Consider the following 13,155-nt stretch of genomic DNA (forward strand, 5'->3'; position numbering starts at 1 on the left):
GTATCGATGATATGCAGATTATTCAAAGAAATGTCATCAGGGTACGGCTTTAAAAATAGATATTTATACAAGATCAGGTCACTATAGGTGCAAGAAAAGAGCTAATTCAAATCTAAACTAGGTAGAAGCGTTGGATGCTATGAACTAATAAAAATGTCATTAAGTTTAACTCTCTCACCAGTTCAAAGCGACATTTTTAAAGAAAGCGTCCATTCAAAACAAGTGAGTCGCGGTTTGCACAACCGCGGTCTCGTCCGACGCTCAACAACATGCAACATTGCGTTTGCGCTGCTATTCAATATAATTTAACTGACAGACGGATGGGACGGGAACCAAAATCCCTCTTCTCCGTTAGCCGGCTATCGTTAGCATGCTAGCGAAGTAGGTTAGGAGCAGGTTAAGAGAAAACTGGGAGAGAGAGAGAGAGAAAAAAATAATTTCGTTAGAGTGTGCGTTCGTTTAGTTTGACATACCGACTAGGGGGGCGGAGTTAGCCTACCCTCCATAGATTCACTGAGCACCCACCCGGCAAACGTGGCTATGTAAAACCAACCGAACCGAAAGGGAATAATACAGAACTGGATAGGACTGATGAACATTCAAATTCGCATCATACGCTTTGCATGGTACTGCGAGTGTGCAAAGCCACACATTTAGCAAATGAAGGTTTCCAAGATTAATTTTAATATTAATATATATATGAATCATCATATTCATAAAGTGACCCTCATGTTTCTTCACATGTAGTTTATGTTGTAATGGGATGAATATATAGAAAATACATATAATAAAAAAAATTGTTGTTTGGTTGAGATGTGAGATGCATCAGGGAATTTATAAATGAGTAGGTACATGGATTATATTTTTGCATTGAACACAATAATAATTTATTACTGAAAGCTCACCTGTATTCCTGAGGTGGCAGCGGCGGTGTCGTTGCTCTGGTGACTGGACTGGCTGGACTCGGGGGAAACGCAGTCCCTGTCCCCCAGGCTCCCCGTCACCCCACTGGAGCTCCGGGACGACGACCCCCCCAACACGCCGTTCTGCTCCCCCTCCAGAGGCCCCTGTACCCGCGGTAACCCCAGCTGCCTCTCTCCCAAAAAACCCTCACCTCCCTCCCCGTCCTCCTCCTCCTCCTCTTCGTCCTCCTCCTCGTCTTCATCGTCCTCCTCCGCCGAGTCCAAGGCCACGGGTCCCAGGAGCAGGGCCTCCCTTCTCCTATGCTCCGCTCGCTTCTGCCGCGCCGTGGGGCTCAGGGCCCCCCGCGGCCTCGCCGGGGTCCGCGCCCGGGGACGACGGCGGCGGCGGCGGCGGGGCTGGCCTCTGGTTAGGGCACTGGCTCTCCTGCTCCGCCACCGCCTCCAACGGCTGCTTCCCCCAGCGCTGCCTGGAGGTCCAGCTGACCGGGGCCTCCTCCACCCCCTGGTGGATGAAGAGCCTGCGGGAGAGCTCCGTGCAGTCCACGCTCTCGTTGGCCCCCGGCGGCGGCTCGCCTCCCCTCCGCTCGGCCCCGGCGGACCAGGGGTCTCCGGTGTACTGCGGGGCTGGCGCCGGTGCAGGGTGGGGCTGTCCAGCGCCCTCACCTCGGCCCGGAGTAACCGGGGGTCCCTCATGGGGGAGCAGAACTCCGTGGGGGGGTGAGAGGGGCGGAAGAACCGGGCAGGGAGGGCGGGAGAACTGGGCGCCGCTGTGGGCGAGCTCTGATGCTGGGAGGAGCTCTGATGCTGGGAGGAGCTCTGATGCTGGGAGGAGCTCTGATGCTGGGAGGAGCTCTGATGCTGGGAGGAGCTCTGATGCTGGGAGGAGCTCTGATGCTGGGAGGAGCTCTGACGGCTGCCCCCCTCTCGCTCCCCCCGCTCCTCGGGCTTGGTCTCCTCCTCCCCTCCCGCTGCGTGTCGTGGTTATTGCGAGAGTTGGTCTCCTGCGAGTGGGACTGCGAGATGGAGCTCTCGGGCTGGTGACAGTCGATGTTGTCGGTGCTGGTGCGTGTTGCCCGTGCAAGGGGATGTTCATCTTGAGCGTCTGCTGATGCTGCTGGGCCTGTTGTGCGTTTGGGCTCGGGTCGTGGCGTTCACAAGAGTTTGACCCCCGGGTGGGCTCACCCAAAGCGTTATGCAACGAGCCCTTCCTGGGCTCTGTGAAAAAAGAGGAGACTTTGGTGACCTCCACGGCTAACCTGCGGACCACCTCGGGGCTGGGGGCTGGTGACGAGGATTTACTGTCGCTTAGCTGGTTCATGCCCTCCACTAGTTTATTGCCAAGTTGAAGAATCGCTCCCTTGGGCGAGGAAACCTCGTGCAGGCCTTGTGATGATGTCCCCGGTAGCCGGACTGCCTGATAGGCTCTGTGCTCCATTGGCCAATGAATAGGGCTCTCAGGCCCCGCACAAAGACCTGGCCGCGGGTGGGTCGGTGTCCCCAAAGCGGGATGCCTTGACTGGGGAGCTGCTCCGTCACTTTGCTCTGGGAAGCGTACAGTTAGCTTGGCTGCTGTCTTTGACACAGTCGACGGAGACCTGCAGTTGTTCTGACGCAGGACAGGGAGCCCGCCCACGACTGGCACCGCGGCTGCGAGAAGTAGCGCGACGTCGATCCCCGCCTCGAGCGCATGGGCCAGTTTGATCCTCAGTAAGGGGGAGCCAAACTCTTCCACGGCCCTCTGGGTGGCTGCCCTGCCGATGGGGTCGATAGCGGGTTGTCTGAAAGCCAGCTTCGGACTAGAGCCGCGAGAGGAATCCGGACTCCCCCACCAAGAGGAATCGCTCAGTCTTTTACAAAACGGGGAGGGGTTGACTACGTCCTCTCGGGCTCCCCTCTCACAGCGCGGGTGCCGGGGGCTCTCCACCGTACGCACATTGGGCTTCGCGACGTAGCTGAACGTGACCACGGAGCGCGTCCCTTCACCGGCCTTCTCGCCGAACCGCTGGCACGCGGGAGGGGGATGAGGGGCGGCGGAGATACCGTCCCCCGGTAACCTCTGCCTCTTGAGGACCGTCGGGGACCGCGAGGTGACCTTGTGCTGGAGTTGGAAGCTCACCGTGTGTCTGGACGGCGACTGACGGTACGCGTGCTCCCGGGCCAGACGCTGGGCCGCCGGGAGCGTCTGGCAGGTGGTCTGCGTGGCGAGCTGGGACAGGAGTTCTGCGGAGCCCTCCGGCACAGCCGCCACTTGGCCGTCCGCCTCCCCCGCCTCCCCGAAGCCCTTCACCGCGTCCTGGTCCGTGTCGGGCCTCACCTCCACGTACATGTGAAGGACGTTGCCAGATTGGGACATGATCCTCGGCTCAGAGCATAACGAGGACCGAGAGAGGTGACAGAGAGAGAGGGGGAAAGATAGAGAGACAGAGGGAGAGAGGGAGAGAGAGATTTAGGAAGAAGTACAGGTAGAGGGAGACAACGACCACTATGTTTCCCCTTTATTTCTCGTTTAGTCTATTTTTGTTTTCAGTTGTTTTCTTGTTTATCTGCTGGTGCTGGAGTAGGGTTTATTTTTAGATGGCCTCTCTCCTTCCTCCCTCCCCTGGATGATGGCATGCAGAGCAGAGGCACTGGGCCAGTAGACGGGCCATGGGGAAGGCATGCCCACCAGGACTCCTTCAACAGCCGGCGGCGAGTCTCCATGCCTGTGAGTGACAGAGAAGGAGGAGGATACGGGAATTGTTATTTTTGTTCTCTCTGTTTCTTACCTCCTTTGTACCAGAAGTGCACAAAGGAATATATATTTTTGCCTTACAGGCCACCATCGCTACAAGTCGCTATTTCTAGCTGTTTATTTTATAGTGATTGTTTCCTTGTACAATAACCAGTGTATAAACAGACTCTGAAGATCCAAGAGACCTTTTTTACATTATTAGAATTGAGATTTTCATTATCCATTCGTCACCGTTTGAATCTCTGCAAAAAGCAATATATTGGATTGAACAACCGTTAAAGAGTAATAAGTAAATATAAAAGATGAACTCAAGTGGCCTCTTAAATGTTTTGCTTTACAAATATTGATTTAAATTCTAATTATGGGTAAATTATCCATTAACCATTAATCATATACCCTAAATGAGAATTTACGGTAAATGACTAATGAAAATTTATAATTTACCAGTAATGAGAATTATTTAGGAAATTATTAATTAGTCAAAATGTTCCCTTAAAACTTTCACGGATGATCCTCATATCACTTCTCAGATTAATTTCACATGATGGTGTACTTGCAAATGCCATTGAATATTAACAAAGTACAATACTATTATGTGCAGCCGGCCCTGTTAATTCTCCCGCTGTGTGGTCGCCTAGGCCCTAGGGCATTTAAAATGCTACCTCTGATGAAGCTTGACAGGGCTATTACCCAGAAGTCATGCAAACCTGCCTGCTCAACAGTAGTCTTGAAATGTCTTCACTGATGCTTTATACAATCTTTGTAAATCTCTACTTAGGCCAGCCAGAATGTTATATTGGCAAGTTAACATCTTCAGCTTGGCCATACATTAGAATCAAGTGATATAACGCAATGGTTTGCAACTACATCATACAGACTTGTAAAATAGATCAACAATGGTCATTATCTTGCACCATTGACATAGTTTATTCGATCTGTGATATTCTTCTCCTATTAAACACCTGTGCCAATATGAACAATAACATATTTTACATATACAGCCAGATATCATTAATTGTGGTGAAAAATCATGTGTCTGGCTTAACTTTCAATATGTCATAGAGATTGTTTCTGTTTTGTTTTTTACATCCTTTTTGGAAAGCAAATTTCCTTCTGGGGTTCCCACACTACATTTTATCTTGAATATGTCCTATTATGGAAGTACATTGTGCTCAGAAAAGCCATGACACATTGTCTTTCAATACAATGACTTTCTGGTATCCCAGAGGCTTTCTATATTGTTGTTTTTCTCTCAAAACATTCTCGATGAGGCTATTAAAATCAAATAATCCTGCATAATTAATCCCCGAGGAATATTACAATTATCCCATGAAGTCATTTGGGGATGTCAGAGAGAAGAGTACTTGTTTTAGGTGAAAGCAAGCAATAATTCATCCCTGACATCTTCCTTCCTCTGACTCATCAAGACCTGAAAATGTCTCTGTACATATTTAGAATGGAACGGATTGCAGCAGAATACAGAGCAATCACCTTGACGAGAAGGGCAGGACTCAGATTCAGGGAAAGCGATCATTTGTTAGTCTGCTGCTGGGAATTGTGCATCGCAAGGAGGAAGTCTGGCACCTTAGCGCATGGGGTTGGTCACGCTTTGCTGGAAAACACATTGGAGAAAGAGACACTCTGAACCCCTATCTGTCAAATGTCTCAGGTTCTTCAGAACAGATGTAGTAGTCTAGTCTGTCACCCACCGCAGAGGATGCTGAAACATCACCCTGCTGTATCTGCAGGTGTCTTCTGCGGAGTGTGATTTTACAACGGACCTTTACAATGTGACTCTTCCAAGTAAGGCAATGGAGCAATAACAGCATACCGATCAATACTGGAGTCCTACTGCAACAAGTGGTGCAATTCTCCCAGAAACAACCAGATACGAGCGTAAAATGAGGGTAGGAATCAGGAATCAGAAACCAAAGGCCAGTCAAGTTTTGTATGATGTATAAAAGAATAGGGCTACAGCAACAAATCTAAATAGGTGGATCTACAAAGAGTTCATCTAATTTCTAAGTTTCTTTCTTAATTACGGGGGGAGGAATCAGTTGGCAGCTGCTTCAATGTGATACATTAGGGCCAACTTCCATTTCCTCTTCCGTCCTATATTTGGTATAAATTTATACTCGGATGCCAATTTGGTCTGAGAAATACGATCTCTCTGGAACAGAAGGGTCTCTGGCCTGAGTAATTTGGGGTTGAACTGGTTCTGTGGTAGCAGCAGGGGACGTTGTGTGTTACAAATGAAAGCTGACAGAGCTGAGAGAGGTTTGTGGCAAACATGCTTATTTTAGGGTGCCCGAGCATTTGCATTGAGGTTCATAACACCTTCCATTTGTTCGTTGTAAACAAGATTCTTCTTAGGTGTTCGGACCTGTTTTTATACAGCTGCCTATCGGTGTCATCTGTGTAGTGTTACAGAAAGGCTTCTCTGAAATGAATCATACCAGAAACGGGCTAATTCAATTAATCTCTTTCTCTCACAGTCTCGTTAACTGTCTCTACTCTTCAGCCCTGTTTAGAAGGTGATTCCAGATGGTGTTTGAGCAGGCAGTTCAACTCTTGTGATGGGATCAACTTATTTGCTTTGGATGCCCGGTACAAACCATGGTCTCCTTGCCTCTAGTCTCAAAAATCAATTTGAGACAAGCTGGTTACACGGGGCATTTCACTTTCTGTCTCTTAAATGTTTCTCACCATCATACCGCCGGAGGGCTGGATCTATAAGTGGGTAATTGGCCCACTCAGCCAGCCATAGTCAACTGTTTAAACGCGTCTGCAACGGTTTCAATTCAACACTGTGTAGACTGGCCACTATATGAAATAATACAACTATTAAAATCCCCTTATGAACGTTGCATCCATTCGCACAAATCTGTTTTCGTCTGTAGAATATCTCTGTGCAGATTTATGTTAATCTCTTATTCATTTCAGATAAAAAAACACTCTGATTGCTCAGTAGATCATGACACTTTTCCCCTGGCATCCTACTTTTTTTTTGCTTTACTCTGCAGACAGACCGCAGCGCTGCTTGTTCGTCATGGAATGAAACTCACTCCCCGAGTGCTGATTGGTCCTTACATTTTTTTAATTTTTTAAAAAAATGCTTTCAACTGGTTCAAGGACGGCTCGATCTGCAGAGAGAAGCAGAATGTAAACTTGCGAGATCAGCATGGTCTCTCAACTGGATGCTCACTATTTATGTTCCAGTGCCGGTCAAGGCTGCTTGAGACACGGTCAAGCCTGTCAGGTCAGCTTAAGGACCTTAGACACTTGGGAAGCCCACACTGGTGCTACATCTTGTGAAAGCTTTTTGTTGTGTTTTCTTCTGCTTCATACGCAAGTGATCCATCACTTTATCAGCTGAGGTAGAACAGGAAAACAGGGAAGGTGTGAAGGGCGTGTGAGAGAGGGAGAGAGAAAGCTCGCTGAAATAGAAGGGGGAAAACAAAATAATACCGTTAAGCAGAAGAGACTCAAACAGAATCGTCTCGAGGAACAGGAAGCAGACACCACAGTGTGGTAGAGTTAATACGTAATGAAGAAAGAAAAGGGGGGCACCCCTCAGCCAGATGATGGGAATGCTGATTTACCTAGCAGATAACAGGACACGACAACGCATAGCCTTACTGAATGTAAACAAACAATCCAATTCCCAAGCAGCTACCTGGCTCGACAGTATCTGCTATGACATTCAGAGATCCTTTGCAGTTCAGACATCACCATCAATACCAAACAGAGCAGAGCTTCACACCATCGAACAAACTCGGATGTTAAGTATTAACAGGCAACCGACACCTCCTCCCCACCACGCTTTCTCTTGCACTCCAGGTGCAGCAGTCCAACCCCTTGGATGCCCGATTTTCCCTATTCGCTCTCTTCTACTCAGAATCTGCCAAGTTTGCACCATCTGGCGGGGACATAGTCTCCAGCAACGCACACATACGCATATACGCACACACGCATACATGCACACTTGCACACAAACAGACACAATCACACACTCTCTGCAGTGCGTGCCAGGAGTAACAATAAAAACAGATCCTTACCACTCACCACCTGCCCCTGTTCACCAGATCTACTGGACAACAGCATTCCAAAACGCCTCAATTAGCTGGACTCACAGCTTGTTTACATTTCCTGATGTAACTGTGTGTGTCTGTGCATTTTATGTTTATATTGATATAGGCTGATGAGAAGACACCTTATACTATGGCTGTCTGCAAACTGAGTCCTTTTATGTGGCATTTGGAAAATCTTTAGGGCAGATATAATCAGTGCGTGATGGATTTTACTCTCCATTCCAGAGGTGAATAGGACCTTCAATATCCGCACATGTATTTTATAACAAGAGATGTCCCTACAGGATACGATATCAGATTATGAAATGTGCCATCTCCTGGTGATTTTGAACAACCTCTGTCAAGTGGTCGGACAGAAATGAGAAGAAACTGTTTGTGTCATTAACGCCTTCGTGGTCATTATCTCAGTGCTGCTGAGATTTTCCCAGCATGCCCTGGGAAGTCCTACTGGTGACCCCTCCCTCTTAAAAGCTACAACCACAACCCGCCTCCCTTTCCCTTCCTTGCTTAAAACATTGATGAGTCATCCTGTTTGTTGACTCACACAGGTCACCTTTATGCTTTCAGAAAGACTGTTACATGCACGGAGAGATGCTAGCAGGTGACTTTAACAACCCTGCTACCCTGCAGAAGCTCTCCTCCAGCCCCCAGGGCCCTGGAAGGGAAATCACACAGGTAATTAAACCCTGTGTGTGCGGCTTTAGTATGCCATCCCTGGATGTGGCGAGGGGCTAATATTAGCTCTTGGCACCGCTTCCGCTGACTCCTTACTCTAGCAGCTACGATTTCAGCACCCCCCCCCCCCCCCCCCCCCTCTGCTGCCACCTCACCAGAGGAACTTAGAGCAACCTCGCTAAAGACATACTATAGTCCTTGGGAGACCAGACACTGTAGGAGTTTCATTTTATTAAGTTAATGGGTTGAGGAAATCTTCGAGCCACCCCAGCTAACGACGGACTGTACCCCTGCTACTCTCACCATATTGATCCTTGCACCAGCAGGATCGATTTCTGCGTAAAACATAATTGGCGGATAGTTTCCCCCCCCCCCCCGTTCCTTCGTGTTCCTGCACATCCTCGGGAGATGAGATTCCCCGCTTCCTGAATGTACCCAAAATACACCAGCCTCCCAACTCGATAACCCTCCGCTCCACCACGTGCCGCGTGCGCTGCCGAGTCATGAATAAGAGAGCAGGGTAATGAAGAAGGGGGAGAAGATAGATCAGAACCGTGAGTGACGGAGCCCTCCTTAGCTTCCAGTACGTCTACATAACACGCCACGGGACCCAAGGCCCCTCGCCGCCTCCACTGGCTCCCGGCGACGCTGCCTTCAAACGGGCATTCAGACACAAGACGAGTAGGTCTGACTCATTCAGCGGCACAATGGGCATGTGGCGGGAACGCGTGAGCGCGCTACGGCGGTGGGTGGAGGTGGAGGTGGAGGCGGTGGAGGTTAGCGATGGAATCAAGAGAGTGCGAGAGAGTGTGTGGACACAAATTTACCGTAGAAGCGAGGTGGGAAAAAAGGTTACAAACGTCCGATTAAATGCTTTTGTTTTAAACAGACCTTAGAGATGCTACACACTATGCTATGTTTGTATAACCTTGTTTGCCGGGGAATCTATATGCCAAACGAGTGTCTGCTTGAGGGGTTGTGCTGTGTTGGGAGTACGGTGTCCGTGGTCACCTATTGATTTGGTAGCTCCGGCCTCATTGATGAAGCATCTAGTTTCTCTGTTGCCAGGCCTGGGGCTGACGGTGAGGGGTTGGAGAGACTTGAGAGCGTTTCACATGTTTGTTCTAATGTGCTTCTTTGTTATGCGTCGCACCTGTAGGACCACCGCTGAGGTGACGCATACTTGCTAAAGAACATTTAAGTTGCACAATGCAGGCTGGGTAAAAGATTTGAGACATGCAGATACATGTATGACATGTGACGGTGCCACGTACGGTTGTTTTCATATTTTTGTTATCGATATATCTGGGGTTTCTGGTTTGGAGGTCTAAGTTAGCACATTTGTTATTATTACAAAGCAAGCTCACCAAATAATTGATATTCTTAATATTATATGGAACTGGGAGGGAGAAAGATTGTTCATGCCTGTGATATGGAAGTGTAAACCTGAAGAGGATCCTTTGCTAACTTAATTATAGTATTTCACGTTTTAACATGTTTAACATGGTAAAATGTCAAGACAGTGAAATGCATTCTGGGGTTCCTTGTGGAATACTCTCCAATTATAAACATTGTTGTTGTCATCGTCTGTTGAGCTAACAACATTACCCAGAAACAGCTGGAGTCAAAGGGAGGTAAGAAAAGATGTAGCCGCCGACGAATCTCGATTCGCAATAGTGGACATTTCTTTTTGTTATTCATATTGGAGGTGATAGGGGCCCACAATATTTTTTGCCCCCTGGGCTCGTCATGATCAAGTTACGCTGTTTCTGTAATCAAACTATTTGCTCCCATTTGTGTACCCTTTAAACAAAAGTGTGAGCAGGGAAACCCTTTAACACCTCTCAGCCTTCAACACCTCTCCACCACCAGCGTAAGACAAACATTAATAGAGATAGCTAGCCTTGTACTTCAAGCTGCATTTATTTACATTGCTCTTTATCGCCAATGAAAAAGCCTACAACAATTCGAGGAGGAGTTGACCTTGAGCGTAGTTATGTAAGGGACCCCCCACACCCCTAGAAGCGTTGTAGTAGTTCAGAGTTGACAGCCATGACATACAGGGAGATACCCTGTTGAAGGACCTAAACTTTACAATCACTGGTATGAGGTAGCAAGTCCAAAGGCATTTTTACCTCTTTAGAACCCCAATGTATGTTGGAAGTGCAATGTTTAGTAATATACCATATTTTTACAGATCTGTGGGGTGTGAACTAAACACGATCTAGTTGAAATTGGAACCCAATTGGCAAGGGACATGGCTGCAAACAAGGATGACATTGCATGCATCGACTTGCCCGTAATCACTTAAACTTACATACTATTGTGCCAGAACGCCTCATGTTGAACACCCTCAGAAAAGAGCTCTCATGTGCATTTACACCCTCAAATAATAAATGTAGTAAGTCTTCTCCCTTCTCTATGACTCATCCAACATGACACACATAGCCACACACACAAACACATGTGTCAAATCTGTCTGTTACCTCCATCATCCTTAATGTTGATCCAGTCTACGTTTTCCTTAACTTTTAAGCAACCGGTGCAAACAGCAGACGTTACAACAGTAGATACAGTGAGTGTGTGTGTGTGTGTGTTTGCTTACGCACGCACGCACGCACGCACGCACGCACGCACGCACACACACACACACACACACACACACACACACACACACACACACACACACACACACACACACACACACACACACACACACACACACACACACACACACACACACACACACACACACACACACACACACACACACACACACACCTCTCTCACAAACACACACACACCATTTTAACTACACACATCTTTATTTATATCCTACCTCCTGTCTCATCTCCCTCTGTCTCACCGCGCCTCGCCTGGCCGCTCGGTCTGCCTCGCACACTCCCCCCCAAGTGGGCAGTCTCACCCTCCTGTGTGACTTTTAGCGTTGTGTCCTACAGGTCCCCTTGTCTCCTCGGCTATCGCTCATTCCTTCCCCCCCCCCACCCCCCCTCGCAGCCGGCTCCCCTGCTGAGCCAGAGCAGAGCTGCTTGTCTTACTACTGCAGCCAACAGTCCCCTGTGTGTGTGAGGGGGAACGCACAACACTGGACCAGCCGTCATCCACCACCCCCACCTCCTCCTCCACCACTACCACCTCCTCCTCCACCACCACCCGCCCTCTCCCGCACCCAACACACACACACACACACACACACACACAACACCCCCTCCCTGCTCCTGACTGCCCAGCCGCCCCGTTTGCAGACACATGTATATATGAGCCCGCCTCACATCCTCCCAACACTTCTCTCTCTCGATCTTACCATCGCTCTCTTACTCTCAATTCAATTCAATTTGTTTTAGTGGCATGAATGATGAAACACATTTGCCAAATCTGATGAACATAACAAAACCAAAAAAACAATGCATGTGTCTCTCTCTCTCTCTCTCTCTCTCTCTCTCTCTCTCTCTCTCTCTCTCTCTCTCTCTCTCTCTCTCTCTCTCTCTTCTCTCTCCTCTCTCTCTCTCTCTCTCTCTCTCTCTCTCGCGTGCTCTCTCTCTCTCGCGTGCTCTCTCTCTCGCTCTCTCTCCTTTTTCTCTTTTCCCTTCTCACATCACACACACACACACACATACACACACACACACACACACACACACACACACACACACACACACACATATACACAAACACACACACACTTGAGTACTTAGTAGTTTGTGGTTGTAATCTGTGGAGGAACAAAAGGAAGTCCATGCACAGAGGACAGGAGGCTGGTTAATGATCTGTTGCCATAGCAAGGGGTTCTACGAACAGCTCCTTGAGGGACATAGATTATGCATTGAGCTGGCAGCTTCCAATTGCAGGTTAAAAGACCAACGAAATAGAGGATGGACAACGTGTGCTCTTCTCTAGGGTATTATCGTGCATGACAGTGTGTTCTCGGGTTGACTGCTTAATTGTATTTTCATGCTAAATGTAGACGTATAAGAGTAGTTTTCGAGTTAATGTTGACTTGTGTCGACTTTTTCAAAGTAGAATTCTCAATGAAGGTGAATTCAATGTGATGGGCTATCAGGATAAAGTTTCACTCAAACATTTAAGAAGGATATTAATAAATCAGGGCAAAAGCCTTCCAGAAAATGTACTTTTTTGGACTAAATGCGAATGCTAAATGGCTTTGCTTGAAAAAAAGATTGTGAACAAAAGGTCAAAGTTCACTTATAAAATTATAATATTGAGATTGAACCATGGTTGAAGATCTGATTTGGGCTCTCAATTCCTGTTTATGAATGCTGGCCTCTTCCACGCTGTCCGTGTCGCAAAAACACACAGATCACCTAAATCTATATGTAGCAATGTAGCACCACCTCACAAACCACAATCACTAGTTTAACAGAAGGACATAAATGCAAGAGCTGACATGCACACCTGGACACACTTCACACACACACATGTGGGCCTGTTATGATAGGTTCAAATGCAACCAGGCACACAGACAAGAGTACAAGACAAGATGCAAAAGTATGGGCCAAAAAAGTAACACATAACCCACTAGACTTGATGAACAAAAAACTTTACACCAGAAATGCATGGATTGATGTCTAATCCAACCGCCTTGTTTACATCCCATATTTGTCCGGAGCGTGTCTGTCTGTTTGCCCACATGCCTGTCTAACAGTTTTCCTTACGTTGTATTGTAAGGCATGCTTGCCATCTGACACCACATTCA

Source organism: Gadus chalcogrammus, chromosome 18 (genome assembly GCF_026213295.1).
Source record: "Gadus chalcogrammus isolate NIFS_2021 chromosome 18, NIFS_Gcha_1.0, whole genome shotgun sequence".
Classification (NCBI taxonomy): Eukaryota; Metazoa; Chordata; class Actinopteri; order Gadiformes; family Gadidae; genus Gadus; species Gadus chalcogrammus.